The 6,983-nt window shown below is 41.6% G+C and overlaps 1 non-coding gene across 1 annotated transcript; it reads right to left on the bottom strand.

Moving 5' to 3' along the window:
* Positions 1–3,341: 3,341 nt before the first annotated feature.
* On the bottom strand, positions 3,342–3,448 carry LOC118481543. The gene has a single exon (XR_004865752.1). It is a non-coding gene; the product is annotated as a small nucleolar RNA R71 (small nucleolar RNA).
* Between the last annotated feature and the right edge of the window lie 3,535 nt (positions 3,449–6,983).

Here is a 6,983-nt window from a genome sequence, read left to right as displayed (position 1 = left end):
ACCTAATTTAACAATAATGCACACACAAACGGGTTAGTAACTAATACAGCAGTTACGACAATTCACGAGATTAAACCCTCACAATGATTTACAAGTGCAATACTTAATAATTCAACGGATTCACGACGAATAACAGAGCATAGTCAGAATTCGAACAGCACTCAAATATTCAAGTCGAAATCACGACGAATAATCAAAGTACAAGCTCAATTTGAGCAGCACTCGGACAATCGTTGGATAGTTATAATCAATCGGACGTTGTATCGTAATAGCGATCGAGTTATTACCCTGATTGCGGCAGCACTTCGTGAATTGTGTGTGGTGTGGACTGTTATTGCTATAACTCGACGTACACAGAGAATTTGGACGTCGTTTCAATCACAGAAAGCAAGTGCCAATGTCTGCTATTTATACTGATTTTTGGACACGCTTACGGACCGTAAGCCATATCCCTTACGGTCCGTAAGGGAAGCTGTCTAATTATATAGACTAGCTGGGTTCGGGACTAGGCTTGCTGAATTGACACTTTTCTCAAACAAAACTTAGACAGCAAATATTATAGATAATCGTCAACTAGGGTTTACCCCCCTTGAGTTTTAGGGGCCCTGATCCTGATTCCGATTGTTCTGAAAATTTTTGGGTTAATGCAGAATCACTTGGGTGTCTCAATTAGGGTTTCCTTTTTGATTAATTATCATCCTAAGTATTACTTTTAGTGAGAGTTGTTACAGAAAGCATGAACATTAAGGATGTTAATGTGTGTAAAATGCAACATATAAATCACATCAATTAAGGCATAAAACTAACCCTTTTTAAGTACTAATGTTGGAAAAAGAGTGTTTTTGTCTTCCTTTTGTATTTTCAGGATGAAATGAGCTCAAAATCACAAAAGAAGCAAAAAGACAGCTAATTCTACCATAAATACAAGAAAAGGAACAGAAGTGGACTGCCCGGACCCTCAACGGCACCTCCCAAGGCAAAGGAGAAGAAACAGAGTCTGAACACGCCCCGTGTCCAGCGAACACGGGGGCGTGCCCAGGAAGCAGCAGAAAAGACAAACCAGTAGAAGCTTCCATTGCCCACCACGGGGCCGTGTCCAGCGAGCACGGGGGCGTGGTGAAAGTACAGCAGGCGCATTAATTGTAATTCGCAATTACAATTAATGAGGAGAGAGAGTGTCAGGCGGGCACGGGGCCGTGTCCAGCGGACACGGGGCCGTGTCCAGCCTTCTGTTCAGCCTATAAATAGAGGAGCTTGGCTTCATTCTCTCTCATCCCTTGGCACACCACCTCTCTCACACCTCATCCACCACCCACCACCACCATAACACCATCATCCACCACCATCATCCATTGTCCATCGTAGAGTGTGTGAGTCGTCTCGGGATCCAAGATTGATCGTAAGAGTTCTTGACAATCAAGGCCATGTTTGCCTAAGTCTCTTACATCACTTGGTGAAGACAAGTGTTTAGTATAATACTTTTTATTTTTAATCTTTTGCACTTTTTATTTGGTTTTGTATTAATGACTTTAATAACTAGTTACTTATGTTGAAGGTGATCTTTCCTTATCGTTTGTCCGTGGTGTCTTGGCATTATTTTACTGTCTATATAAAATAAAAGATTTTCACCATTCATATCTCTACGGTCTATATGGAGGTATGTTGGCTACCTGGTCGGGGGTTAAGGGAACGGTTTGGTAAGGGTCTTGCCCTTGTTCAGCGTTTAGAGGTCCTGCTTGGGACCTGGGTCAAATTTAGTAGGATCTCCTTCAATGCCCATAGGTATTGGATGGCGGGGATCCAAACTCTTTGACCCCCTCATAAGTTAACTACTATTAATACTATAACCCGGCTATTTAGGACTGTATCCCTGCTGACTCAGACTACTTAGCCGAGGGTAACGTCGCCGCCAAAAGCGGGGCCTACCATAATTTGCATTAATAACTTAATTCATTATCTTTCAATAATCCGACCCTTTAGGATTGTATCCTTGCTGACTCAAACTACTGGGTTGAGGGTAACGTCGCCTTCAAAAGAGGGGCCTACTACAATAACTAAGATAATCTCTTAAACAAGTGCAAAAGTGCGAAAATAATCAAAGGTTATACTAATACACGTGTCGGATCCAAGTGATTCATCTTGTCTATCTGTTTTTATTTTATTTTTATTTTCAGCATTTAGTTAGTTTTTATTTTTCTTAGTTTAAAACATTTTTCTAACCTTTTTGATTTGATTAGACGTTGAGGATAAACCGGTATTAAAAGCTCGTGTGTCCTTGGACGACCTCGGTATCTTACCAACACTATACTACGTCCACGATGGGTGCACTTGCCCATATGTGTGTTTAGTGTTAGTGAATATCGTGTTTTATAAATTTAAAACTTGGCTAAAAGTGTAAAAAGGGCTTAAATATATATCTAAAAATATATTACACTACACACACATCAAGTTTTTGGCGCCGTTGCCGGGGACACAAGGATTTTAAGAAAGTTAGGAATCAACGGCCTAATCATATTTTTATTTTTCTTTAATTTTTTTTAGGATTTTCTTAGATTTTTAGCTTCTGCAGAGCTCAGCACGGGGCCGTGCCTGGTCGGACACGGGCCGTGCTCAGCAACGTTACTGGCAGTTTTTTGTTTTTCAAGTTACAGAAGGCTGACCACGGGGCCGTGCCGGTGCAACACGGGGCCGTGTCCAACTTCCAGTAACTGGGATCTGAAAAACAATCACTGTAATTCCGACCACGGGGCCGTGTTCGCTCAATACGGGGCCGTGGTGAACCTTCTGACCAACGTTCTTTTCTGTTTTTATTGCAGGACTTGGAACCCGACGCCGTCCTCACGTAGTGTATGAGCTCCAGTTCCAATAAAGACATAAAGGAACCGCTAGAAGAACCCGAACGCTTTCTCAGAAAAAGGTTAAAAGCCAAAAACCAAGAGAAGGTTTCGGGTGATCCACCCCCAATGGCGGACCAACGTACCCTTATGGATTATCTACGGCCCACCGTAGGTAATCTAGGCGCCGCTATCAATGCTCCGAATGTCGAAGCCAATAACTTCGAACTTCGACCGCATTTGATACAAATGCTCCAAAACTCCGCAACCTTCCACGGGCTTGCGGACGAGGATCCTCATCTACATATAACTAATTTCTTAGAAATATGTGATACCTTTCGGATCAATGGAGCATCAAACGACGCCATCCGCCTCCGTATGTTTCCATTCTCACTAAAAGACCGAGCGAAAGCTTGGCTCAACACCCTCCCAGCTGGATCGGTAAACACCTGGGATGAACTAGCCCAAAAGTTTCTATATAAGTATTTCCCTCCTTCTAAAACTGCTAAATTAATGGCTGAAATTAATACATACTCGCAAGAGGACGGGGAATCCTTATATGAAACATGGGAAAGGTTCAAGGAGCTATTACGCAAGTGTCCCCATCACGGCCTCGCAATATGGCAACAAGTATCCACTTTCTACAATGGATTGTTGCCACACACTAGGCAGACACTTGATTCTAGCTCCGGGGGACTTTTAGGTAATCGACGCCCACACGAAATATATAATCAGATTGAGGAAATTGCTCAAACCAATTTTCAATGGCACACTCCCCGGGGAAATAAATCTATCGCCCCGGGCGCCCATAAGGTCGACGAAAGCACCTCTTTACAAGCCCAAATCGAGGCCCTTTCTTCAAAAATAAAAAAATTAGAAATGACAAAAACAGTCTCGGTTATGGCTTGTGAAGGGTGTGGTGGGTCACATGAAAATTGGAGTTGCATGAAAGAAACGGACGATCAACAAGAAATGGTAAACTACATTGATAATAGACCTAGGCCGTCGGGTCCTCCAACGGGAACTTACAACCAAGGATGGCGAAACCACCCAAACCTTGGTTGGAGGGAAACCGGCAATAGTAGTAACCAACAAACCCAACGAACAAACTTTCAGCAATCAAGAAATGAGTCACAAAATTTCACTCAACAACAAGGTGGACGAGAAAGGCTCGAAGATACTATATCTCGCCTCGTCTCCGACACTGATAAGAAAAACTCGGAAAGATTTCTACAATTAGAATCTAATTTTAGGAATCAACAAGCTAGCATTCAAAACATAGAAAAACAAATAAATCAACTAGCACAAAATTTTTCCGAGAGACCGCAAGGCGCATTACCTAGCAATACCGAAACAAACCCAAAGGCGCAAGTTCACCTCATCACACTACGAAACCGCACCGTGGGGCCTGCAGAAGTACCTCCACCAACGGAAGAAACAATGCCAACACATCTGCAGGAAAAGAACTCTCCCCCATCACCAGAGCCTACCAAGGCTCCTCGAGTTCCGTACCCCGGTAGGTTAATTCGTCAGAAGACCAATGAGCAATTCGCAAAATTCGAAAGTCTGTTAAAACAATTGCATGTCAATATTCCTTTTATCGAAGTCCTAACCCAAATGCCCAAATACTCTAAATTTATGAGGGACTTCCTTACACATAAAAAGAAAATTGAAAATTTGCAATTAGTTAATTTAGGCGAAGAATGCTCTGCCCTTGTACTCAATAAACTACCCCAAAAGAAAATCGATCCCGGGAGTTTCACGATTCCATGCTCAATAGGGGAATCACCCGTTCGCAATGCCTTGGCCGACTTAGGGGCTAGCATTAACCTCATGCCCTCATCGATGTTCAAAAGGCTTGGCTTGGGAACCACGAGCCCTACAAAAATAAGCATACAACTAGCTGATCGATCAGTCAAGTTCCCACAAGGTGTCATCGAGAATGTCTTGGTTAGGGTAAGCAGATTCGTTTATCCAGTTGACTTTGTCATACTCGACATGGAGGAAGACACCGAGGTCCCCCTTATCCTAGGGAGACCCTTCCTTGCCACAGCACAAGCAGTGGTAGACATGAATGACGGGACACTGACTTTGAGATATGGGGACGATGAGGTGAAATTCGGAGTTGGGAAGAAAATAGAGGACGACGACCCAGTCAATTACATGAAGGTTATTGATTCAAGCTTGGATGCCGCTCTCCGACGGTGTAACTTGGGAAGCAAAGCACTCCACTCAGAAGATATATAACCAGGAATCGGGTCTAGCCAAAGACCCTTATAAACGTGGCGCACCACGGAGGCATTCCGCGGATCTATCCTTAGTTTAGTTTAGTTTAATCTTTTAGTTTTTGCAGAATAAAACACACTCATGGTGGTAATGGATGAAAAAGGGAACGAGAGAAATGGAACCATGCACGAAGAACAGAGCAACCCGACAAAAATCTCCATCACAGAAGGCTCAACACGGGCCGTGCCCAACCAACACGGCCCCGTGCTGAGCCCCCTGCAGAAAATCACCCAGTTCAGGTAACTGGACACGGGCCGTGTTCAACGGACACGCCCCCGTGTCCAGGCTTCTGTTTCAATTCTGTAATTTTTGTTACTGGCACTTGGCCACGGGGCCGTGCCCGGTGAACACGGGGCCGTGTCCAGGATGCCAGTAACATAAATCTTTGCTTTTTAACCCACTTTTATACATTCTAATCAACCAAAAACATTATTTTTGGGCACATTGAGGACATGTGTAATTTAAGTGTGGGGGGAATGATAAAACCCTTGAAATTTTGCAAAATCCTAAACACAAGCCTTACACAAAACTCTATTGGAACCGCTAAACACCCCAAATTTTTTCAAAAACTTTTTTCATTTTTTTATTTACTTGTCTTAGTTTAAGTTGGGAATAACAAGTTCTAAAAAGGTTATATTTTTACAAGTTTACAACCGATAGCGTCGTGATAAAAAAAGAACCAACATAAGAAAATTATGAAACGGTATAACAAGTCTAGTTTAAAATTCGATTATATATGCTTGGTCACATTAAAAACCCATTCCCACAAAAGTGAGTTTTGAGCCTTTATTGAGCATAAAAATACACATATTTAGATTAAATGCTCATTTTTCGTTTCTTGTGTGAATAGCCGCTCGGTCCTTACAAATCTAGAACTTGCCACGACGATACATTCCCGGTCCTTACCAACTTAAACCCAAGTAAGTAAATGATGGAGGCATTAGGACTAACCATTTTTTCTTTCAAAACCATTATTTTTCATTTTTTTACCTACCCAAAATCCCCCTAGATAGCCCCTTTGAGCCTAAACCTTTCATTTCATTACCCCAAAACCCTTTTTACCCACCAAAAACCTTTTTATTTTTTTTTAGTAACAAGTTCGCTTTTTCGTAAACTCACCTTTTTATGTGACGATGAAAAAAAAAATATGATGATGAAGTCAAAAACAAACAAAAGCTATAAAAGCTTGTTTGGAGAAATACTTCAAAATAAAAAGTCACTAAAAACAAGGTACTTCACGAAAACCGACGCTTGTTACGATTTTCGCCCTTTTTACTAACCACTAACCAACCACCCACCTTTAAACCCAAGCCTTCACCCAAAAAGTCCTCTTGATATTTACAAAGGTAAAAAGTTAAAAAGGAGGAGGATTGATTGCTTGGCAAGCCTATGGAAGACGTAAGTTCCGTGCCGCTCTCGAGTGATTCACTAAAATATACACCCTCGGCCGAGTGTTGAGTGATCTCCCGTAAGGTATGTGAACTTGTATATAAATGGAATTTTAATAAGGCATGCTATGCCCAAATAAGTAATTCATCTTATGAAACGTTCAAAATAAATCATAACGAATAGGATTGTAAATAAATAAAAATAAAACCTATAAAAACCTTGGATTCCCGACACTCTAGGACAAGCTAAAAAACTTCTCTTCTACCTATTCCATTTGGGAGTGTAAGCCACATTTAAAGAGTTTTGCTTGAGGACAAGCAAAAGTTCAAGTGTGGGGGTATTTGATGTGTGTAAAATGCAACATATAAATCACATCAATTAAGGCATAAAACTAACCCTTTTTAAGTACTAATGTTGGAAAAAGAGTGTTTTTGTCTTCCTTTTGTATTTTCAGGATGAAATGAGCTCAAAATC

This window comes from Helianthus annuus, chromosome 8, assembly GCF_002127325.2.
Source record: "Helianthus annuus cultivar XRQ/B chromosome 8, HanXRQr2.0-SUNRISE, whole genome shotgun sequence".
Classification (NCBI taxonomy): Eukaryota; Viridiplantae; Streptophyta; class Magnoliopsida; order Asterales; family Asteraceae; genus Helianthus; species Helianthus annuus.
Note: the sequence above shows the minus strand (reverse complement) of the source record. Positions and strands in the feature narration are given on the sequence as shown.